The sequence below is a fragment of the Lipotes vexillifer genome, unplaced genomic scaffold, assembly GCF_000442215.2.
Source record: "Lipotes vexillifer unplaced genomic scaffold, Lipotes_vexillifer_v1.1 scaffold344, whole genome shotgun sequence".
Taxonomy (NCBI): Eukaryota; Metazoa; Chordata; class Mammalia; order Artiodactyla; family Lipotidae; genus Lipotes; species Lipotes vexillifer.
Window position 1 is genome coordinate 1,178,933 of NW_006769585.1, and position 27,008 is coordinate 1,205,940.

Consider the following 27,008-nt stretch of genomic DNA (forward strand, 5'->3'; position numbering starts at 1 on the left):
ACCCCAATAAACCACATTGAGTTTACGAGTGACTATGTCACTGAAGTTCACACGGAAGGAAATAAGACATCAAATTTTTCTCACATAGCCTATCTCATGCCATGTGAAATTTTTAAAAATTTACTTTGCAAGTTAACTTCTAAAATTAATTATTGTTATAAAAATATTCAATGGCACTGAAATCATTCTGCAATTTTAAAATATTCTAACACATCTTCTCAATTTAAAACACTGAAAGATTTTTTCTGCAACTTTTGTCTTTCTAGAATAGCTACCTGAAGGCCATATTAATGAATGAATGTGAGCATAGTACATATCTAGATTTAATTAGAAATTTAAAGTTTAAAATGTTAGCTTTATCAACTGGAGTTTGGCACTTCATTTTTATGTTTTCTTACAGATTTCTATTGATCATCGTAGCATTTTTAGAAAGTCCACAGAATCTCTGAGTCATTTCTACATGATGCATATATCCCCTTCCCTATGAATGTCATTCACAGAAAGTTACAATGTGATAAAGCACGCCACTGTCAATCTCTATGGATTAGCAGCGCAGCCTCCTGAGACAATACACAGATAACATCCCAAGGTTTGTTTGGAGAAGAGTTGAACTGAGGTCACTTTCCAAAACAACAAACTGCTCTCTATGACCCTGAAAGGTTAGAGTGTAGGAATTTCCTGGAGAGATTGTGTTTTGTCTAGCATTTCTTTAAACGTATCAAAGGACTCAATTAGCAATGGTAAAACTGTCTTAATCAAAGATGTAAAGAGGGTGCGAGTATATAACAAAATATATTGAGAATTAGAGGGGAAGGAAGAGGAAGACAGCAATTAGGAATCATAAGCGAGAGAAAAATGCTTAGACAGAGAAAGACAAATAACATATGATATCGCTTATATGTGGAATCTAGAAAAAGGGTACAAATGAACTTATCTACAAAACAGAGACAGAGTTACAGTTGCAGAAAACGAACTTATGTTTACCAGGGGGTAAGGGCGGAGGGATAAATTGGGAGATTGGGATTGACATATACATGCTACTATATATACAATAGATAACTAATAAGAACCTACTGTACAGCACAGGGAACTCTATTCAATACTCTGTAATGGCCTATATGAGAAAAGAATCTAAAAAAGAGTGAATATATCTATAACAGATTCACTTTGCTGTACACCTGAAACGAACACAAACTGTAAATCAACTATACTCCAATAAAAGTCTTTTAAAAAAGAAAGAAAAATGCTTAAATTTATGCTAAATAAAAGTCAAACAGGTTATGTGGTTCTGTTTATTGTATTGCTTCTTATTCATTTGCAATAATTTATTTTTTAATTGTATTAGAATGGTTTTGGGTAAAATACTATACACATAAATGATACTCCTGCCAGCAGCTAATATTTTTCTCCTGAACTTACTGTAACTCAATTAATAATATTTGTGCCTGGTCATACGTGGGTATATCATATATCAGTAGAGTGAATCTCAAATTTCCCAAATCCATTATAATGCCATAGCAATGTCACAGCAAACCTTCCACTGCAGACACTTCTTTCTTCTCTTTTTTTTTCAGTAGTAGTTTCTATGTGTTGAAAGAGAACTGCTTGGAGATGACGGTCTGAACCAAACCGTCTCTTCAGCTCCCTTCTAATCTTACATTTTAATCAAAAACTAAACTCCACAAGGTGGTATATTAAGCATAAATAGTTTGTATTAGCAATCTCTATCTCAAATATAAGTACCTTGAAGAAACCATGGGTTCAAAACACGTACTTAAATTGTCTATTTTTTGCAAACGTACTCTAGCAACTGTCCTGAATTTTTCGATTCTGTGTTCCAAAATTCTCACGTGATAGGTCAAATTCATCACTCAACTGAATTATTTGCATAAGTAGGACTTTGTCCCAACTCAGGCTCATATTCATGTTACTATTGGATCTATACCATGAAATTTAAGATGATACCTATTCCCAATTTTTATTGGGGTCATGTATGAATTTGTCAAGCAATACCATTATGTGCACTTAACCACTGAGTTGTACAGTGAAGTTAAAATGCCCGTGAATGTAAACGCTCTAAACGGGTGCATCATGATGATAAAGGTCAAGGAATGTCAAGTGGACCAGGTAGAAACAACATCATTATGCTACATATATAAAAATATTTTTTTCTATGTAATGAATGATTTGCTATAATTTCTAATAACACAAAGCCAAATACTTTAGTCAAATATGAATTATACCTACATATTCTGAAAAAAATTAAAACTCCAGTCCTTAAAAAAAAAAAGGTGTTTGGGCCACTCCTATGAAGGTAAAGCTACAAATAGTAGACCATGTTGCCCGATACTTTGTGACTAATGAGGCTTAGTTTTATAGTACCCTATCTATGGATTGCTATATAAGGGAAATATACTTTCTGAAAAAGCCCTTTTCCAGACTCTACAACAGAGAAATGGGCCAACAAAAAGGAAGATGTTCCCAGAGCCTATCTTGGACAAATAATGTTAGGCTCTCTTATTTGGACCAAAAGTTTTTTGTAAATTTATGCTGAAAAAAAGAATCATAGGTATTAATTTGATGAATACTTATTACTAACAATATTTGATATCATCGGGATCTAGTCAGGAAAATAAGAGAAACCAGATTAAGCAGAAATAAAAGTATAGTAAACAAGCAGAAAGCACTTGTGACCAAATGACATTTTGTCCCTGGTGGTGCTCCCTACTGTGGGAGATCTTTTAAAACTAGAGACCACATGGCACTCAGCAACTTATCAGACAAAAACTTAAAAATATCTTTATGCTAAACTTTAAAAATTTGTACTAAGCTTCAAGCTTTATTATAGTTTGAGGTAAGTTATCATGAAAATATACTATTATGTTCTACTAGATCAAATCTTGGTAGATAGTATTTATTGTCCTTGGTAGACATCATTGAAATCTTTATTTTAAGAGGAGGAGATTAAAACTCAGATAAAATTTATAATTATTAATATAGCAAAAATATTAATAACTACTTAGAGGTCGTAAGAAAACAGTTTTAAACTGAAATGTCAGAACAATGATGTTTAGAAATTCCTAAATTCGAGGGAATTCCCTGGCGGTCCAGTGGTTAGGACTCCACGCTTCCACTGCAGGGGGCATGGGTTCGATCCCTGGTCGGGGAACTAAGATCCCACAAGCCATGCAGTGCGGCCAAAAAAAAAAAAACAAAAACCTGAATTCTAGTTTAATCTTTTTTTTCTGTCTATTATTATCCCTTAATCTAAGGATGTAAGTTTATTCCTTATACTTTCACATTTGCAGCCTGTCAGAACTTCACTGACATTGACAAAAAGCTGGTACCAAGTAATTCTCCTGTTGTGTGTTCTTGTTATTTTGATGTAGAGGGTCAATGCTTTTAGTGTCATCAGGCCCACCACCTACTAATTCTTCATGTATAAAGCACAGATAAGAATGTCTACTTCAGATTATTATGAACATATTAAAGGAAAACATGGGTGTAAAGCACAGTACCTGGACAGAGGAAACAGTAGATAATTGGTAGTTATTCGAATTATTACAATAATTTCATTATCATTAAAGCCAGCACTAATAACCTTGAACTCAAGATGGTCAAAGCTTTGACCTTGTGATAACTAAGTAACTGCACTGAATTATGTCTAACCACATAGTCACTGATATTCACATATAACATGAAATTTAAGAGGGATAAAATAATAGCTATCAATCCTCCATCTATAATTCTTTTGGCTTTATTTCTAAGATTTCTTACATACTTAGTGATAGCCAGTACTTCTGGGACACATAGAGTCATCTTGCCTCTGAGACCCGTAATATATACCCTGTTTCATCTGTCAGCTCTTTATTTTTCTTCTCCTATCAGCTATTCCTCTTGCATGTATAGAAACATACCTAATAATGAGGAATTTTCATACAAAAAATTATTTGAAAAGTCAATCTACAGACCTACCATAGTAAAAACAACGAAACACACACACATACGCACGCACACACACACAAATATTAGTTCACCACCATTCGCATTCCTCCCTTTTCTTATCACCCTGATCCCTCCAACTCCAGATAATTCACAATCTTACCTACTTCTGTTCTTATAACTTAGATGGATGGTACACAACGGACATTGGCCATATATAGTTTCAAAGCAGCTATTTTTTTTCCAACATAACCTAGTCAAGATTTTGTTTTTAATATATAGACTTCATTTATTATGCATTGGGAAACATTTTTTCCTATAATTTACAAAAAAATTTTACCGAAGTAGGTATCAGTTAGAAACATAACTGAACAAGTAAAAGAAGAGTTAATGAATATGTTGTAGAATCAATAGACTCAAAGAGGGGAACATAAAATCCTAACAACTGGCTTTCCTAGTGCTTATGGAAGCCTAAAGATATTGCCTTCAGCAAAATTTGTATAACGAAGTACCACATGACAAAGAAGCAACAGAAAAATAAATTTTAAAAAATCTGTAGTCTGGACTTTTAAAACTAAAATTACATGGCATTTTTGTATAATCCTGGATCTCTAGTTTATCAAGCATTACTATAAAATCAAGCTATACATATTTTCTTAAGAATAAAACATTAACCTCATATATTAACCATGTAATGAAAATTTTTTAAAACTGTTACCACTTATTTATGAAATAAGAAAATGACTATGCTACTCAAAAAAATGCTTAGGCCTTGATTTTAATTCTGCATAGATATGAAGTCTGTGAGTAAAGACTGAATGAAAAAAATGTAGGAATAGGTTGATTTCTATTTTTTTTAACATCTTTATTGGAGTATAATTGCTTTGAAATGGTGTGTTAGTTTCTGCTTTATAACAAAGTGAATCAGTTACATATGTCCCCATATATCTTCCCTCTTGCATCTCCCTCCCTCCAACCCTCCCTATCGCACCCCTCTAGGTGGTCACAAAGCACCAAGCTGATCTCCCTGTACTATGCAGCTGTTGCCCACTAGCTATCTATTTTACGTTTGGTAGTGTACATATGTCCAAACCACTCTCTCACTTGGTCCCAGTTTACCCTTCCCCCTCCCCATATCCTCAAGTCCATTCTCTAGTAGGTCTGCATCTTTATTCTCGTTTTTCCCCTAGGTTCTTCTGACCATTTTTTTTTTCTTTTTTTTTTTAGATTCCATATATATGTGTTAGCATATGGTATTTGTTTTTCTCTTCCTGACTTACTTCACTCTGTATGACAGTCTCTAGGTCCATCCACCTCACTACAAATAACTCAGTTTAATTCCTTTTTATGGCTGAGTAATATTCCATTGTATATATGTGCCACATCTTTATCTATTCATCTGCTGATGGACACTTAGGTTGCTTCCATGTCCTCGCTATTGGAAACAGAGCTGCAATGAACATTTTGGTACATGACTCTTTTTGAATTATGTTTCTCTCAGGGAATATGCCCAGCAGTGGGACTGCTGGGTCGTATGGTAGTTTTATTTTTAGTTCTTTAAGGAACCTCCATACTGTTCTCCATAATGGCTATATCAATTTACATTCCCACAAACAGTGCAAGAGGGTTCCCTTTTCTCCACACCCTCTCCAGCATTTATTGCTTGTAGATTTTTTGATGATGGCCATTCTGACCAGTGTGAGATGATATCTCATTGTAGTTTTGATTTGCATTTCTCTAACGATTAATGATGTTGTGCATTCGTTCATGTGTTTCTTGGCAATCTGTATATCTTCTTTGGAGAAATGTCTATTTAGGTCTTCCGCCCATTTTTGGATTGGGTTGTTTGTTTTTTTGATATTGAGCTGCATGAGTTGCTTGTATGTTTTGGAGATTAATCCTTTGTCAGTTGCTTCATTTGCAAATATTTTCTCCCATTCTGAGGATTTTCTTTTGGTCTTGTTTATCGTTTCCTTTGCTGTGCAAAAGCTTTTAAGTTTCATTAGGTCCCATTTGCTTATTTTTCTTTTTATTTCCATTTCTCTAGGAGGTGGGTTGAAAAGAATCTTACTGTGATGTATGTCATAGAGTGTTCTGCCTATGTTTTCCTCTAAGAGTTTGATGGTGTCTGGCCTTACATTTAGGTCTTAAATCCATTTTGAGTGTATTTTTGTGTATGGTGTTAGGGAGTGTTCTAATTTCATTCTTTTACATGTTGCTGTCCAGTTTTCCCAGCACCACTTATGGAAGTAGCTGTCTTTTCTCCACTGTATATTCTTGCCTCCTTTATCAAAGATAAGTTGACCGTATGTGCGTGGGTTTATCTCTGGGCTTTCTATCCTGTTCCATTGATCTATATTTCTGTTTTTCTGCCAGTACCATACTGTCTTGATTACTGTAGCTTTGTAGTATAGTCTGAAGTCAGGGAGCCTGATTCCTCCAGCTCCGTTTTTCTTTCTCAAGATTCCTTTGGCTATTCGGGGTCTTTTGTGTTTCCACACAAATTGTGAAATTTTTTGTTCTGGTTCTGTGAAAAATGCCAGTGGTAGTTTGACAGGGATTGCATTGAATCTGTAGATTGCTTTGGGTAGTAGAGCCATTTTCACAATGTTGATTCTTCCTACCCAAGAACATGGTATATCTCTCCATCTATCTGTATCATCTTTAATTTCTTTCATCAGTGTCTTATAATTTTCTGCATATAGGTCTTTTGTCTCCTTAGGTAAGTTTATTCATAGATATTTTACTCTTTTTGTTGCAATGGTAAATGGGAGTGTTTTCTTAATTTCACTTTCAGATTTTTCATCATTAGTGTATAGGAATGTAAGAGATTTCTGTGCATTAATTTTGTAACCTGCTACTTTACCGAACTCATTGATTAGCTCTAGTAGTTTTCTGGTAGCATCTTTAGGATTCTCTGTGTATAGTATCATGTCATCTGCAAACAGTGACAGCTTTACTTCTTCTTTGCCGACTTGGATTCCTTTTCTTTCTTTTTCTTCTCTGGTTGCTGTGGCTAAAACTTCCAAAACTATGTTGAATAAAAGTGGTGAGAGTGGGTAAGCTTGTCTTGTTCCTGATCTTAGTGGAAATGCTTTCAGTTTTTCACCATTGAGGATGATGCTGGCTGTCTGTTTGTCATATATGGCCTTTATTATGTTGAGGAAAGTTCCCTCTATGCCTAGGTTCTGGAGGGCTTTTATCATAAATGGGTGTTGAATTTTGTCAAAAGCTTTCTCTGCATCTATTGAGATGATCATATGGTTTTTCTCCTTCAATTTGTTAATATGGTTTATCACATTGATTGATTTGTGTATACTGAAGAATCCTTGCACTCCTATTTTTTAGGAAGGTGAAAAGTCACATGTACTTGTGCCGAAGTAACTCAGAGGGTAAATTGTTATTTTTCCCTTGTTGGTACTGAGAGACAGGTACTCTGGGCACTGGGGAAAGCTATGTTCTTAGCAGACCCTTTGTACTACCTGAAATACCCTCGTCCACCCACGCAGAGTATAAAAATGTCACAGAGTTCAAAGACAAAACATGGCACCTTACAGGGTTGGGTTAGGTGAAGGCTGCTAAATTCCTCTGGACATATCTAGATTTCAGGCAAGGTAGAGCTGGTGTCATTGTCCCCGAGTAGGTGGAACAAATATATTTATACAATTCCAACTTGACTAGATCAATGTCTCCCCACACCCAACTACCATCCTGGCACTGGGCATAGGTACCTTCCCTGATCCAAGTTGCTGGCAGCGTGACTGAGTGATTTGCTCTTATAGGTTTTTGTTTTGATACAGGAAAGAGAAGACACAAGGTCATGAAGTGAGAGACTCATGTTAGGAAATAGGCGATTGGGATGACAGAAGCTGATATAATGACACTAAGGCAAAGAATGGATGCCCAGCAAGATAAGTAGTGATAGGCTCTCTGAGTGAGATAAGGAACTGGACTGGACTAGAGTTTCAGTGCAATATTTATAGAAAGGAGCATGGGCTGGGGGAAGGTTATGGAGGGATTGTGTGCACAGGGCAGAGGAATGCCCTCGCCTTACCTTCTTGTCACCAGAGCACCACCTGGTGTGTGTGTGTGTGAGGACAATGGGTAAAGAGTAGCATCAAGGAAGACTTCCATTCCTCTGTCTAGAGTCTACTCTGTTTTTGCTATTTTCCCTCTTCACCCTTACCTGGTGTATGACAGAGACCGTTAATCTTGTAAATGGGGTTTTCCCTTTATATGGCTGTTAGGGAACCTGCAGCAAAATCACAGGTGGCACTTTTTTGAACTTGAAATACCATCACCCTCATCTTATTCCCCTACTGAAATTTTCCCTTAACCAAATTTCCTAATCTGTCTAATTTGAATTCTGTTGCATAATTTTTTGTTGTTTTTTCGTTCTGGGGGGTTTTTGTGTGTGTTACGCGGGCCTCTCACTGTTCTGGCCTCTCCCGTTGCGGAGCACAGGCTCCGGACGCACAGGCTCAGCGGCCATGGCTCACGGGCCCAGCCGCTCCACGGCATGTGGGATCCTCCCGGACCGGGGCACGAACCCGTGTCCCCTGCATCGGGAGGCGGACTCTCAACCACTGCGCCACCAGGGAAGCCCATGTTGTATAATTTTTGATAAGCTTCCTCAAGTCTCCTTTCTAAAGAGGTGACAGATAAATAGATGAATGCGAAATAGATGACTGATGAATATTTATACTCTCAGGCAGACTGTGTAGCATACAGGCTGCATTTAAAGTCAAGATGGGAAGGACTTAAGGAGCAACAGGGATCTTAGGGTGATGGAAAGACATTTCCCTCCCATCCCCTCCCTCTTCCTCTTCTGTGCCATCACCAAATCCAATATCACACAGCGCAAAATATAGGGGTCTAGAGGTCAAGGAAGATGAACAAACTAATACTGAGAGAGGCTAGGAGAGAATTATTTAACAGTAACAGTAAAAGTAGAGTAGGGCTGGCTCATATATTAATCAAAAATTGTGGGTGTGTAACATTCAATATATACTGATTATGTATTATGTATAAAACAAACACACACAAACACATATAAAATCAGTTGAGAGGGCTTCCTGGTGGCACAGTGGTTGAGGGTCCGCCTGCCGATGCAGGGGACGGGGGTTCGTGCCCCGGTCCGGGAAGATCCCACGTGCCGTGGAGCGGCTGGGCCCATGAGCCATGGCCACTGAGCCTGCGCGTCCGGAGCCTGTGCTCTGCAACGGGAGAGGCCACAGCGGTGAGAGGCCCGCGTACCACAAAAAAATAAAAAAACCCCCCCCCCCCCGCAAAAAAAAAAATCAGTTGAGAAAGCAAGAGAGGCTCATGATGCTGGGAAGCGGGAAGCGCAAGCAGGAAAGTGCCTTCCGGACAGCTTCAAACCTAATCTTCATTAGTTGGCATATATGTTATAAATAATTTATATCTCTCCCCAAAGCATTTGAGTCTTAAATTAATTTTGTGCCTTGTAGCTAAAGGTTAGACATATCCAGTGATATTCTTTTCCAGCCTCAAGCTCAGATTCTTGTTTGTGTAGTTAATAGAAATTAACATAGAAAAATTAAAGCTTTATGACAAAATATGTCCGGAAAAGGTCTATTGGTAGTAAATGGTATATCTTTCAGCATTAATCTGGGATTTGGTACATCATAGACAAACAAGTCCACCAGATTTTCCCAGGAAATAATTTAGGAAAGCAATTCTTGGAAATATAGCCTGAATTTAAAACTATAAAAGTCCCAGCACAAATTACCATCAAACATCACAATTAAAATGATTAAAACTCAGAACATATTTGTCTTAAAAGCAAACAGGCTATTATTTTATAAATCAAGATTGAGATTATTGATCTTAGAGATGATTTCACTAGAATCTTTTGATAAACCATGTCATGGAAAAGAGCAAGAAAGTCAGGCTACTCAATATCAATTTTCAAAATTATTGTAAAATTAATGACTATAAAGCACAGTTCTTCCTTGGATTATTCATTTATTACATCTTTCTAGAATTGTCTTTAATATTTTAAGATCTAATTTGATGATGTTACCATTTAGTGAACTTTACTAGATTCAGTAAGAACCTTTTGGAAGTCTGGTTTTGTGTTGAAAATTAAAGGAACACAAAAGAAGTAGAAAACACAACTTCTGCCCTTCTTTTTAGTGACAATTATGCTCTGAATGTATAAACTAATTCAACGTTAAGTTGTAATCAAAACAACTTAGGTTAAATACTTATTAATATGCTTTTCTCTGCCAATCATTCTGCAGTTAAATAATTCACACAGACACATATTATTATTAGAATCTCTTCCAATATGAGGGAAATAAGTCAGGATGGGGAACTATCATAGGACCACATAAATAGTAAGAGGGAGTGCTTCAAGTCCAGTGTTCTTTTTACTACATGTATATTGCCTGCAAGAGCAAAAAAAGATGAATTTACGTTTGGGCTTAAAGTTGAAAAATCAAGCCTGTTCTATTTTGAGTGTTATGGTTCAGAAGTCTTCCTTTAAACATTTTCTTTAAGTCCCAAAGGAAAGAAAACATATTTCATGAGTTGGCACAGAAACATGTAACATAATTTGCTTCTTCCTTCACCCAGGATAAACGGCAATGCTGACAACACTCACTAAGACATAAATGCTGGATCCTTTTCTGCAAACTTGTCTCGATGGCTAGAGATTCCCAAAAGGAAGTGAATGCAAGGAGAGCTTAGAGTGACAGTGACCGAAGTTTCTGACATGACAATTAGCTGAGGGCCTGCACCGTGCTTTCAAATTTCCCTATCTTAAAAATATGCTCTAATTCACAGTAACGGAATTCAACTTAATAGAGTAAATATACAGAAGGAGCTGTTAGTATAAACCCAAATAATTTTAAAATTACTTGTATAAACTCATTGATTTACTTTATAAAACAAATGTTATAATTCAAATAAATTTTTTAAATTAAACAAATATAAAAAAACTATACTCAACCAATAAGGAGTTAAACATATTCTTTGGAAATGTAAGAATTCAGGCAGGATAATTAACGTTTTCTTAATGAAGCTGAAGCATCACCAAGCACAAGAAGGATTTTAAAGGACAGTAACATAGTGGAGGCTTTTCCCAGCCTGACAGCTCTTTTCCGCTGAACTCTGATTGCTTTTGTGGTTTAGATCTATTTTCTGAGTCTGTCCGTCAAAGCCAATATTAAAGATGTGCTGGTTTGTTTTACATGTAAAAAGAGAAAAGCCAATGGACAGGCTGGGTCCTATTCCATTCATCTTTGATCAGAAAAGGGGTCTTTCCACATATAACAAGAATTTGGGGTAATAATAGTAAAACTAATATTTTTCACATACTGTATGAAATTGTCCTTCCCCTTAGAATCAGGATCCAAAATCTTCTTACTCCAGGGAACTGAACTAAACAAAATAACATGCTTTCACCAGGCATCTCTCATCATGGACACTACTCATATATGAAAGCATGAGGCATAATACCCTATTGCATACTTACGTCCTGAGGCACATGGGGGTTAAAATTTTCTACAAGTCATTATTCAATACACTTCAAAAAAGAGAATTACAGTCAATGAGATCATAAAAAAGGAAACATAATTGTTTCACTTTCTTCCACTGTGGCTCTTACAAGATTGAAGCATCTCGATTCTCCACTAAGAAGAGTTGAGACAGGAAGCTCATGTTAACAGTGTCTTTTCTTAAATATCCCCCAAACCTGTAAATGCTAGGGCCCATTATCTTTGTGGGATTCTATATTATCAGTGAGTCTACGGTTAGGGTAATACACTTTCCCATAAGTAACCTGGAGTAGATCCTGATGCCTTTTGGTTATAAAACTAAATTAATGGGGTACAAGTCTCAATAATTTAAGATGAAATGAAAGAAAGTAAACCTGTATTTCCTTCCTTTATAGCATTTCTGATTTTTACCTAAGGACTTGTTTATTAATATCAGTCTCCTTCATTATCCTCTGAATATCTTATTTTTATTTTTCTTTATATCCAAGTTTTTAGCAGAGTCTGAAACCTAGACTACCAAAATACATTTTTGACAAATGACAAATGAGTACGACCTCACTTGTACTCAATCCTCCCTGAGTTTTATCTTACTATAAGACAACTGCCTAAACATGTGACATCACATAATAACGTAAAAGCACTGATTGAGGAACTATGAGTCAGATGTGGCCTTCCATTTACTCTCGTACTTAGTTTTGCCCAACAATCGTATGAACTGACCACTATCACTGCCTCATTTAGTAAGTGAAGAAGGTAAAGGACTGAGAAGCTAAAGGATTTCTCCAACTCACAGGGCACTGTGTGTCAGACCCGATGTTCAAACCTAAGCAGGAATTGTCTGAATCCCACTCTTGCTTGAATAGGGAACAGTCTTTCTACCATCAAAATAAAATTTATGCTTGATGTGAAGAACAATCTTACTACTAACCACCCACTAGCGTCCAAAGTAGGCAAACTTAACATTCTTTCTTAGAAATTTATTAACTTTGCACACAAATTGAATTATTTAATTATAAAATAACACAAAGTAGTTTAAAATGTCGTTAAGTCTCGCAGCTTATGAACTAGTTTGAGATTTTGACATCTAGAAGACATAGTCCAGAAATTGGAAGCTTCTAAAGGTAGAGATTTTAGGTGTCTCACTCTGATCTGAACCCAGAATATCGTATGAAATAGATATTATTATTACTATTATTATTATTATATTTTATATATGAGACCACATATTATAAACATGAGCAAAACCATACAATTACATTTTTCATTTTAGTTAAAGTATATAGTTATTTTCATGAGATGATATTTTCCACTTCCAGTTCAGATGTGTTCAAAGGATGGATATGACATAGGAACTGGAGAGAAAATTTATTTCATCAGATACTAAATATACATTCTAGCTTGTGAGGAATGTCAGATTGACTTCCATATCATGTAACTAAACAAATCTAGGCACCCTACCTCAGTTCCCCATTAGGTCCCAAAACACAGTGCTCCAGCTGGAGGTGGTGGGCACGTTGGCTTAAATAGGGTGGTGGGATTAAGGTTGACAAGGAGCTGTAACTGCCCCACTTGTCACCTGGGGCAGTCTTTCCTGCTGTGTCCTCATCCTAGGACAGGCAAGTTCTGAATGTCACGGGAATCACTCCCCTTGACAGCAAATTGAAAGGAAGTGGAAAGAACAATAACTGCTGGATGCATCTATTCAAGGTGCTGTTTGTGAAATTGCCATCTTGCCCTCTTCCAGGTCAGAGGATTGTTCACTCTCTCTAAGTCATTAAATTCTTAACCATTAAATCATTACATTCTTTGAGTTTTAAAATATTCTAGTTTTTGCTAAACATCATAAATCCAAATAGAAACGGTTATAACTTCTCTTGGGGGTTTGAGGAAAGGGATACTCAACATGGAAGAAATGATTCCAAGTGCAATGACTGACTTTTTAACAGACTTGTGCTCCAGTGCCATAAATCAGATGATTTCATGTAAAGTAAACCCTTTCCTAAATGCTCTTTTACAGGCTTAGCATTGAAAACATTGACCTAAGTGTGAGATCTCATACCACGTACTTTCTGGTGACACCCTAGTCTTCTTGAATAAGGTAAAAACTAATTTATATGACATTTCTGAGAAAATTAGCTCATTTCCTGTGAATTTGTAGAATAGCTTCCAGTTTATCAGCAATTATCTATATTGTGCACATTGCATGTGCCGGCCACTGGCCCAGCACTGGACTTGACTCAGAATGAATTAATCTTAATTAAAGAAAGGATAAAGATTGGAGAAAATCTGTTCTCCATCTGAATAAATGCTTAATAAGAATCTCCAGGGACTTCTTGGAATACACATCGAATACCAAAGGAACATCCAAAGAAACATCCATAGGAAAATGAGGTCTGTTTTAGAAGCATACTTTGGCTGGACCTGCGAGAGATAAAGTGCCGAAATGCAAGGCTATGTACAGACAGAAGAAAAACAACAATATATTATTGCTCTGTCAACCCAAACAGAATAGGCTATGCCTTGTTTTCATGTTGATTTTGGCATAAACCACAGTACATTTGAATCATTTTGAAAGATGGTAATAGGAGAATTTGTATTGGCAACAGGCCAAATAAAAGCTAAGGTTAAAAAGCGGTAGCCAGACTGTTCCTTTTGTGTAGAGAGGCTTTGCTATCAGAGAGCAATGGGCAATTCACATTGGAAAAAAGACTCTCTTAATAAGTGGCAAAGGCTGGAAAAATCTAGAGAAAGCAAGAGGACACACGAAGTGGTAACACAACTTCACACAGAGAAGCTTAAAAGCAAGAGTGGAGATAAACCCTGCTGGGCAGTTCCTTCTTTGGCTTCGGGTACACCTGCCATATGGAATCTGCACAGCCTTTGATTACTGCCTTAGGAAGTGAATGCTTTTAAGGATGCCTTCCAAGGGAGTCCACAAGTACGGCCTCAAGAGAGGGCTTCTCTCCAAGCTGAGACTTTGCTCTCTTACATCTGAATACAGGATCTGGTGACATTTAGAGTTTTCTTAGTGATTCAGAGGCCATAATGATAATATTAAGAATAAATATACATTCTCCTACATAATCATGACTGACAACATCCCACTCCAAATGTATCATTGGATCATACTTATAACACCTAAAGGAAACCAGTCACCTTCAAAACTCTACCCTGAGAGACCTCTTAAAGTGGCCTGCCTTTACGAGAATGTGGCCTGCTGGACAGTGGCAAAATTGCCCTAACATACCAGTCTGAGAAACATTGCTAGCCTGCAATGAAATTTTCAATTGTCTGTCAAAGTATAAGAAAAACAAGAACAATTACAGTAAGCTTTATTAAAGCTATATTTATTCAATATTATAAACTCAATTTGAAATTACATCATTCCAATTTTTTATGTTAAAAAAGTTTTGTTTAAAAAATAATGGTAAAGACCATTTTTAAAAAATTGATTTGTATTTTATGTCTTAACCGACAATCTTTTGTCAATTCTGATTTTATCTTTATAGTTCATCTTAAAATTAAAAAGCCTAGGAATTATTTCAAATGGTAGACTTAGTGACAAAAATTTGGCTTTCCAAACTTTCCAAATTAAGCACAAGAAACATTATACAAAAAAGAATGAATGATATATAATATTACACCAACTATACTTAGATTTAAAAAAAGGAAGGATGAATGAATCATTGTAAACTGGAGAAGCTGCAAATGTACATGCAAGAAAGTTTTGAAAAGTAACCAATATGGGAATTAAAACAGTGAAATGCCATTTTCTTTAAAAAATTTGGTAAAAGTAAAAAGGATAATAATACTGGGTGTTGGAGTGGGTAGGTGTGAGGACCAAGCATTCTCACATCCACTAATAGCAATGGAAACTGACACTAGTATATTAGACTCCCATTTGTTAATGGCCATCAAAAGACATATAATTGTGCATTAGTGCCACACAAAATTTCTCCATGTACCAATTTACTTCAAAAAATACTATGGATATATCCAATGACTGAGCTACTAGGAAGCTCTCCTCAGAATTGTTTATATTAATAAAAAGATTAGAAAATACCTCAGTGTACAAGACTAAGAAATTAGCTAAAAATTATGTAATCCCTAAAATGGAATATTACATAGCATTAATATGATACCAAATGTGTGATAATTTTGAGATACCTTTAGAATGTATTGCTAAGTGAAAAAAAAAATCCAAAACTGTGTATAGTATGATTTATGAATAGATACAGAGAGAAACCTGAAAGTGAATATAGCAAAATTAACAGCTAGGTGGTGAGATTAGAGCTTTATCTTTCCTTTTTTTGGATGAGTGTTATGGGTTGAACTGTATCCCCCCAAAAGATATGTTGATGTCCTAACCCCAGGTACCTCAGAATGTGACCTTATTTGGAAACAGGGTAGTTCCAGGTGTAATTAGTTAAGATGATATCATAGTGGAACAGAGCCGGTGCCCTGATGAGAAGACAATGCGAAGACAGAAACACAAAGAAAAAACACCATGTGACAACAGAGGCAGAGCCTGGGGTGATGAAGCTGCAAACCAAGGAGCATCAAGCATCAACAGCCACCACCAGAAGCTAGGAAGAGGCACAGAAGTATTCGAACCTAGAGTCCCAGAAGGAGCACAGCTCTGTCGACACCCTCCAGAGTTCTGACTTCCACCCTCCAGACTGTAAGAGAGCAAGTTTCTGTTGTTTTAAGCCTCCCGGTTTGAGGTATTTTGTTATGACTGCCCTGGGAAACTAATACACTGGGTAACACATTCAGAAAAGCACAAAAAAGCATAAATGCACAGCTCAGTGAATTAGTGACAAGCAGGTACCCATGGGAGCACACCAGAAGCTGCCCATACGACTCTTAGCAATCCCCATCGCTTCCTTATTTCCCAAAGGTAACTACTATCATGGCTTCTAACCCTCTAGCTTCTTCTGTTGAAAATGTTTATAAATAGATCCAGAAAATGTTTATAAAACATCTATAATCTATACAAAATCTATAAATAGATTTTTTAAAAATCATTATTAACTTTGTTTGTCACTCTTTATAGACATTGGTCCACTTCCACATGAAAAGTAGGGAGCATCTACTTCCACATAACATTCTATAGAATGATGTTGTACTGCAAACCAGAGTAACTTACTTAACACAAGGGGAAAAATTACTGAAATCATGCCCCAAGATGTCCCCCAAATATGTTTTTGTGTGTATAATTACAAGCATCTATAACTGCACAAAGCTAGTTCCTTCTTAGGTCAATGTAGTATCTTTAATATCCACACCTGACCATTCGGATCACCAAACTTTCAGAAGAGGTTAAAAAACAGCTATCGTCTGTCAATCAGGTGCAAGTCCAAATCTAAGTGACTATATAAACACATACATAATTTAGAGCTGCTTGAAGTTAAAAACGTTTTCTCTTGTTTCAGAGATATTTACATTAAGTATGCATTTTTGTGTGTATGGCTTCTTTCATCTAATATTATGTTTCTAAAATTTAATCAAGCATACACCACATTTTATGCATCCATTTATCCTTGATATTTGGCACTGTTTGTAAATAATGTTGCTATGAACCTGCTTGTGCATGTCTTTGGTGCCTGTGCACCCACTTCTGCTGGTTATTTAACAGGGAGTGAATTGTCGAGTCACAAAGTATGCATGGTCACACAGTCTTCACAGACAATTACAAACAACTTTCTAAAATATTTGTGGCAATGTACACACCAACCAGCCGTGAGGGAGAATTCTTCTACTTGGTACTGATCATCTTTTTGAATTGTTATCATTCTTGAGGGAGTATAGTAGTATCTTATTGTATTTTAATTTGCACTTCCTTGATCACTAATCCATACTTTTTCATGGGTTTATTGGCTATTTTGGTACCTACTTTGTGAGTGCCCAGTGGTAAAACTGCACGGGTAAAGAGTCTGACAGAATAAGTAATTTGATAATAATAAGATAATAATAAAAATTAAATATAATATTATTAGAAAATAGTATCACTGGTAACATATATTAGTAAATGGTTTTAGTAATTTTTTTGGTTTTAGTAATATTTATTGAAATTAATAAAATATATTATGTATAAGCAAAATAAACCTTTAGAAATGAGGTGAGACTCACACTACCTCCTTCCTCTGTAAGAGTTAGTTTTATGAAGCACATTGTTTCAAGCTATATAAAGCCCCATAGAAAATGGTTTAAAAAAACAGGCTGTTTATTGCCTAATATTATAACAGTTTCAGAGTAGCATGGCTCCAGTATCCATTAATTCAGTGTTTACTGAACATTATTGAGACCATCCCTCCAGTGTCTTGGCTCTACAACAAAATAACTAGGCAGGATTTTCAGAGTGGCTCTCCATGGGTTCAGACCATAAGGAGGTCTCTCAAATTTATAGGGAAAAGTTGGTATATTAACACTGATTTTTCTCTCATGTATGAGAATCTCATTGATTATCTGACGATATGCTTTGTATAGTTGGGAAGGAAAGCCAATGTCCTGAACCAAATTTCATAGTTATGGTATAATAGATGGGGGAAAAAATCTAAATAAGCATCTTGAATTAATGCCCAATTAAATGAAAATTCCAAGTTTAAATTCCAGATGTAACACTGAGCAAGTTTTCCTCAAACCCAACTGGGTTGTTACACAAATCTGTAATCCAAAGATCATGCTTAAAATGTTATTTTACACCTTAATGTATGACACTGATTAATGCTGTAGTCACACAGGGATGATCTTGTTTCAAACTAGAAATATTCCTTGAAATGAGAGTTCAATTCAGCGTGAGAAAAATTCCAAGATGACAGAAAGGTTTATTAAAATATTTTTGGTGAAAGCTATATAGGAATATCTAGAAACAGACTTTTTTCACTAGAATTTAACATTCCTTTATAAAATGCAAAATAAGTAAAGCCTTCCCTTGCAAAGCTTTTGTGTCAGAATTGCATTTGATAAAGTTCTCCCTGGGCTCACGAATGTTAATTATTATCCGCACCAAGATTCTAAACCTACACTTTGCAGCTTCTGCAGACACACCCAAACACACCCAGAAAATAAAGGCATGTGAAACACACACATCACACACACACACATCACACACACATCACACACACACACACAATCACACACACACACACACTGTCTCAGAGAAGCAGCCTCCCCAGAGATTCGCTCGGTACCTGTGCTTCCCTGCTCTCTTCAGGTTAGCCTGAGAGATGCATCATTTCTGACTTCATCTCTTGCTTTCATTAAGGCTAGTTATTCCTCTCCTTTTGGATATTCCACTCAACTCCTGTCTGTCTCACTGGGAACATCTTTTCTCTCCCTGTGATTCTTGGATCTTACTTGGGCTGCAGGATCTCCCCCACCCCCTACTTGGAAGGAGAAGGAAGTATGACCTCTGATGGAAGTAACAGCAACTTCAGAACCAGTGCTTAAGAAAGAACCTCCCATGCCTTTCACAGCTGCCTTAGATGCTTTTCTTTCTCCCAGAAATAGGAGGGAAACTCAAGGATGTTGCCGCATCACCCACTCTGGTCCTGTTACTCAGTCATGGATGAAGATTTGTTCAGTTAACTGGAGGTTAAGACTGTTGGTTAACATCTCATTGGCAGCTCAGAAATGATCCATCCTAAAGCAAACAGGGTCTGCTTCACCATCTTTCTATCTATAACTTCGATCACATGGCCAAAATATCAGCATTAGACCCACGAGAAGGAGAACTGATAATAGCTCACGTGTGGGGAAGAAGCCACTTCATAAATGTTCTAAGCATTGGGCCAAACACTCTGCATCTGCCACAGTGTTTGGTGCACCAAACTGGAGAGACGGGTCCTATCATCACTCCTCCTTTCTAGACAAAGAAGCAGAACATTGCAGAGTATGTTTGCTTAAATTTATAAAGTTACTTAAATGGTTGAAGTGGGATTCAACTTCTGCTTGCAGGGTCTACCTCTAACATTTTTAAAGATTCAGGTCAAAAGTACAAATGAAGGCTCATATACCATACATCTAAATATTTTAACAGATTGTTAATCAATTTTAAATGAAATAACTCAGATACTCTTAGCCTAACAAAAACTGCTTCATAAAAACCTAGAAGATCAGGTTCAAACCTGGAGGTCTAGATTCCTTGGTATCCTCAGGAACAAAGCCCACCTCTTCTCAGCGTGGCCTCTGTCCTGTGGCACAAGCAGCCACATGCATTCACTCCTGGTGTCCCAGCTGTCACATCCACCAGGCTGTCTACACACACCACAAACAATCAGCCTTGGCCAGCTCAGGGCTTGAAGAGCTCACAGCGGTGGTGTGACCCATGCAGAAAGGGCCGATTTGGAAAAGAAACCAAACCAGGTCCCAGAAAGAAATTAAGAGCTGTTAGCTCAGAGAATTTGGGGTCCAGGCACCTGGAGTGCAGTCTCAAAAAGAGAGGGTTTGGCTCCTTCCTTGAAGCTATAGCCACCTTGATCACAGGGAGCATCTCAGCCTACAGGGAGCATCTAAGAGGACCAGGGTGGGGCTTTCTAGAGCAGTGCTTCTCAAACTTTAATTTTATTTGGATCACAAAAGCCTGGGGCCCTGAGCAGGGGCCCTGTTACTGATGCCTGAGGGCAGTGATACCTGCAAGATTCTAAAGGCTATAATTGTAGCTCCACTGCTGCTACCCTGTTGCCCAACAAAGTTCAGAAGAAAAATAATACAGAAAAGATAAACTCATTAAGTCTACACAAGCATAGTTAGGAAATATAACACATATAGAAAAGTTTCCTGGGAAGAAGCTCAAATAATGAGGGTCAATTTCAGAGATTCTGTTTCTTTCTCCAAAACTATCCAAGCCCAGTTTTCTCTCTATAGAATACATTGCTTTATCGCCTTATGTAAATCATTATTTGTTGGCTCTCAATGACATGGAGTGAGTGGGAATACTAAAAATACTTTGTGACTTAGCTCTAAGGAATTGTGGAGAAGATCCTGGCTTGTAAGCTGGGGTTCTGGCTTTAGTTCTATTGCTAACAAGCCACCGTGGGTAAGTCACTTAGCCTCCCCACCTGATTTTCCTTGTCTAGAAAAGCGTAACAGTGAAGGCCTTGCGGACCCCCAAAAGTGAAATATGGATCAAATACAACAATACATATGAAACATGTATTTTGGAAATCATACAATGGATTTATCTACAAATCTATGTATATGTAAGATGATAAAATTTACTGTTACTGTAAAGAAAAACAATCTTTTTATCATCTTTTTAACTTTTAAATACTGCAAATATTATGTAATGTTTTAGGGCATTATTTACAGAAACATTCCAGGATTTATGAACTAGGAAACAAAGAGAAACACTTTGAGAAAACCATTTTTCCTGGGGAAACATTCATGTTAGTTTCTGTCTTGCATAATTTTACGCTAAAGCTAAGACATGAAATAACTAGGTAAAGTTACAAGAGGCAAGTTCACAACTGAATTACAGGCAACTTCTACACATATAATTCAAAACAGCTTTTTGAAGAATCTCCACCATTCAATAGTTAAACACCACATATGTGTGAGAGAACTGAAAACAATTTATCACAAACATGCCCAGAAATGTATTTTTAAAACTCACCATACAGGATATCATACATTAAGGACTTGATTATACATTTTCCTAATTTAAAGGCAGAATGAACTATTTTCCCTTTTGACACAGTTAATCATTAATCAGATAGTTTCTTATTTCTAAATAAAACAATATAAATATAAATAAACAATTTTATATTTAAGAGATCATCTTTTACTGTCCCGTTGAAATTAGTTTCCAAAAAAGGAAATGAAGCAGCTGTCGACCTTCTGAATAATTACTTCAAATAATTCACCTTCTCTACAAGTTTCTTGTATACATCAATATACCTTGCTTCACTATCACCTGACATTTATCACCTATATTAACATCTTCATCAGGTCATAAGGGCAATATGTCCTACATAAATGAAATTTATATAAAACTACAACTTATTTCTTTAAAATAAAAAATGTAAATGATTTTGTATGGAAATATTTATCCTTCATTCATTGAGTCACGAGTATATGACAGGTCCTTTAAAATACACCTAATTCTTCCAAACCTTGAATCCTTGGTTTTGATATCCATTTTCACTTGGGCTTTAGAATCTCATCTAAAGACATCCATATAGGGCAGCACCATCCAATACTGTCACCACTAACTGCATGTGGCTAGTGAGCACATGAAATGTGGCTAAGACAACTAAACAAGGGAATTTAAAATTTGATTTAATTTCAAAGTAACCTAAATTTAACTTAAAAACGATACTCGATTCAGTTTTCAGAAAACTTTTAAGTGTGTTTGGAACAATTTCCGAACGAGAGTTTCCCTTTCAACTGCAAGTTTTATAAGTCTAAATAGAGATCGAGTTGAGTTTCCCTTTCAACTGCACGTTTTATAAGTCTAAATAGAGATCAAGTATTTCAGGTGAATATTTAGCATCCGAATTGAGACATTTTTGCTGTAAGTGTAAAATATACACTGGATTCAAAGACTGAATACCAAAAATTTGTAAAATATTTCACTGATGATATTTAATGTTGATTATATATTGAAATGATAATATTCTGGATATATACCCTAAATAAATATATTATTGAAAGTAATTTTACTTATTTCACTGTATTTAATTTAATGTTAAAGTAAATTGAATTTTACTACCAGAAATTTTTAAATTACATATGGACTCACATCGTGTTTATACTGGACAGCACTGGCATGGAATATGGCTGCCTTCAGAGTAAAAGCTAGCCTGTCTGTCTACCAAGTTGGTTAGTTCCCTTAAGGATAAGCTGATTCTCAGTGTATGAATCATTTGCATTAATCAGTTGTCTTTGGGTTAAATAGAAACACTGAACATGATTAAATTTTAATATGAACCAAGAATATCATTGTGGCATATATTTTTACTCTGTGCTATTTTCAGTGCCAGTAGGATGTTTTTTTTGTTTGTTGTTTGTTTTGCGGTACGCGGGCCTCTCACCGTTGTGGCCTCTCCCGTTGCGGAGCACAGGCTCCGGACGCGCAGGCTCAGCGGCCACGGCTCACGGGCCCGGCCGCTCCGCGGCATGTGGGATCTTCCCGGACCGGGGCACGAACCCGTGTCCCCTGCATCGGCACCAGGGAAGCCCCAGTAGGATGTTTTTAAGCTATATTACGCAGTCCAAAACTGTTCTGGTGGTTCTCATACCTATTTGTGGTCTGTTTGTGGTTCTCATATCTGTTTCTTTTTTTTAATATTTTTTTTTCTAAGTTTTCCCCTTGTTCTCAGACTACGAATTTTCCTCCCTTCCCCAGCCCCACGGCAGACATGTCTCCCTAGGAGGTCCTTCTTCCCTAATCTCCTTAAACACCTTTGGTGTTCATTGTCTGTGGACCAGGAAGTCAACTAAAGGGGTCGCTTAGCATCAGGTATAAAGTATCATCCACTTGGCACCTGCTAAACATGTGCTATTACCCAGACCATTTGTCCAAAAGATTCCCACAGAAAAGCAGAAAGATATAATATAATGGCTTTATAATGAATATTTCATCTGCTTAGAGAACCTTTATTTTTTTCTGCTTAATTTCCATGTTTGGCATTGTTCTAAAGGTTTCATTTGGCTAAATAAGTGAATATAGGTGTTATCATTTTTATTTTTAATGTTATTTGGCTCAAAAGTGAGTGCACATTAATTAATTCTACAGCTGCCACTGTCTACTAAAAATGGCAAAAGAAATCATAGTGAAGACAATTCCGAAATATGGTATGTTAAATCAAGAATGAAACTATTCCATCTGCCAAATCATTTACTTCTGAATGAAAGTCCATTAGAGAACATTCAGTAAAACACCTCCGAGAGCTCATCATTATAAGTGACTTCAAGACACTAGCCAGGTGGGTGGATTTATTTTTCATATATTTCCATTTTGTAAGACTGCTGTCCATATTACAAAACAAATTAGCATTAGATTATAGAGTGTACTCCAAAATCCACTTAAAAGGTCTAACTAGTGGTTCTAACATTGGTTATTAGTAGTCAGCATTAAGACACCATTTTAATTTATTTTGTTCCTTAAATATTTTGAAGACTTTTTTTCTTTAAATATTTTGTTTTAGGTTCTTTGGATTCTACGTATGTGTTTATTTCCATGCCAGAATATCCATGAATCCCGACAGTCAAGGAATAGAATTTCCACAGGTAAATCTATTTACAAAGTTTTAAGTTTTAAAAGCCTTAGATTATAAAGAAATGAAAATAAAATACAATGTTAAATTTTAATAAAAGTTACCTAAATCAACTTTTTAAAATTTTAGAGAACTTCCAACAAGTGTAGTCAAATTTATTGCTTGAAAAAAAAAAAAAAAAAAACCTGGATTGTTAAAAGCTCCTAATTTAACAAAAGAATGGAAACACAGAGGTCTCCAAAGACAGAATTTCAAGCCTATCTACTGAAGCAGCTGTGATATTGCCATGAAACCTAATAAACGGCAAGCTCAGGCGCCAGTCTACCTCGTGCTGCTGTGTGCTCTAGTCACTGTGCTAGAACAGAGATTTCTGAAACTGGGAATGTTTCTTTAAAGTAATGTAAAGTCAGACATAACTGTCTTCCAAAAGAGCAAAATGGCATAAAGTTAGAACTTGTTTCCCGAAAGGACAACTATTTGAAGCTGTGCTTAACATGTGCAATTTTTAATGAAATTCTGAAAACATTGGCAATAAATAGCTACACAGCAGAAAACTCCCTTGAGTGCAAATCACAGAACAAATCCTTGTCTTAATACAGGATGGACCAATTGTCCAGATTCCCAGGCGTTACATTTTTGTCCTATCTACTTTTTGATCTCTTAGTCAAGACTTCAACTCTCCATTCTAGCCCAAGCTGTCCCCACCCACAATGTGGACATGGTTAAGAAGAACCAAGCAAGATCTTTCAGACCCTGGAGCATTCTGTATAGTTTATTATATCGCAAAATAACTTCTCACCTTCTATCATAGTTACTGGGGATGTTCTCCTTTAAAATCAACTAAGGAAAACCTTAAGCCCTTTTTCAAAAAGAAAAATGAAAAACAAAATGGTAACACACAAAATACCAGAATTGACATTGTGCTTACCTTCATGTGGAATCTAATCTTTTATCCCTCAAACAACAACTCTCCCCATGCTTCTTTCAGAATATACCTATTGTTGAAATTCAGTAAAGACTGAATTCTTATCCTTTTTGTTCCCTTATCCCCAATGTCTTCTGAATATAACATTGCCTTTTTAAAGTTTCCAGTGGTCTATACTTGGAAGAAATGTAGAATTTATTTTAAAGCTGTATGTTTAAAGTGGTTTACAACGGTTTAGAGGTTATAGTTTTCTTTAAGAATGTAAAGAAGCTATGTAGCTCTTCTCTGCTAAAAATACCCTTAAACACAAAATATTACATACAATTTCAATGAATTTATGGATTTATTGAAAAGGACCTCCCAGTGGTAGTAGATCTCAGGTCAAAAAAGTCATGGGTTGCATTATTCTCATGAGTATACGTTGCTAGTACTATACAACTTTTACCTACTATGTAGAGTGTATGAATTGGGAATTGATCATCAGTGGCTGCATGGAAATCTATTTTATGTACACTATTTTTCCCCAGTATTGAAGATTTAGGATTTGTCCCTCAAAGTTACTTATTTTATAACAATTCAATCGTGTGTTTAGTTTTAATTCTATCTTTAACAGTTGCTTGAAAGGAATTTTTTGAAATCATGTTAATCATAAATAAATAGAAGGCAATAAATGCCTATATAAATTTAAGGATGATTCATTTTGATTACTAATTAGGAAGTTGAAAAAACAGAGGCCAACAAGGATAACACCCAGAAATTCACCATACCCATGACGAAACAGAAAATAAGCTATATCGATAAGTAAGTCAAGAGAGATAAGGAAATAATGTCTATGTATGTTACCCCTCATCTTTCCAAACCCTAGATAGTGGGGTACCCCAGGAGTCATTCCTCACCTCCTCTCTTATCCATCCATATTTAGGCCCTAAGCAGTTGCATCCAGTTTCAATTTCAAATGCCGCCTGTACACTTGGCACCTCATAATCTGCAGTCCCCACCTCTCTTCCGAATTCCAGAATCATATGAGTACCTACTAGACTTCTCCATTTAAATGTCTAAAAGAAATCTTCTGTCTGAAATCCATATCTTACTTTCTCTCTCAAACCCTGTTGCTCCCAAGGCTTTCCCCATCTCAGTAAAAAGCCATTTCCAGTTATTAAGACCAAAAGCCTTGCTGTTTCACTACACTTCTCCAGGAAGAACCTATAGACTCTACGTATTAAATGTATACAAACTCTGACCAGTTGTTCCCTGCCACAGTAGCAACCTGGTCCAAACTACCATAACCTCTCCTCTGGATTGTGGCCGTGCAAAATCTCTCAATTGCCTGCTGCTTTACCCTTGCCCCTTATTCTTCATACAGCAGCCAGAGCAATACTCGGAAGTTTGTTTCTGGTAGATGAGATTTAGAAGTAGAAGGAAGAAAGGGAATCTCAGCTGACTCCCAGATTCATGACTAGAGTAAGTATGTATATGATGATACCATAAATAGAGACGGGCAATAACAGAGGAAGAAGTGTGTGTCAGGAGTTGGTGGGATCACAGCTCCTGTTCTGGATATTTTAGATATCTATCATCACACATGGAAATGGAAGTGCCAGGTGTGCAGTTTGATATCTAAGCCTGGACTCGAGGGAGTACTAAGAGCTGGATATATCACTGGGTATAAATCCACATACATTGATTTAAAGCCAATGGAACTCATGAGATTTTCTAAGAAGTAAGTATATCTAGAGAAAGAGGTCCAAGAATGAGCTGTGGGACCATCCAATATTTATCAATATGGCAGTGGAAAAGAAGGTGGCCAAAGAGATGAAGAAAGAGTGGCCAGTGAGACAGGAGGTGATTTCACAAAAGCTAAGAGCAAACATTGTCACAAGAAGAAGATGTAACTGTGAAAAAGATAGAATTATTTGTCGAATTTCATAAAGTTTAAGGTAGACGCAGGTTTATCAGTGGATTTGGTGTTGGGAAGATTAGATAATAATTGTCTGGTAGCTTCTATTTTCGCAAGAAAATATGAAGTGTGATCATCAGCTGGGAGTTGGCAGTGAATAGATGCTATTGGGGGAGATAAAGAAGATATTTTTCTTGTTACAGGAAATGAGAAAGAAAATTTACTAGCAAAATATAAAATGTCATATCCCTTCCAGTTCTAGAATTCAATACATTTATCTCATTTTCCAAGGAAATCCATAAACACTAAATCATACAAAAGACGGACAAAGGGCACAGAGGATTTTTAGGGCAGTGAAAAAAAATCTGTAGGATATTATAATGATGGATGTATGTAATTATACATTTATCCAAACCTAGAGATTGTACAACACCAAGAGTGAACCCTAAGGTAAGCTATGGACTTTGAGTGATTATGATCAGTGCAGTGCAGGTTTATCC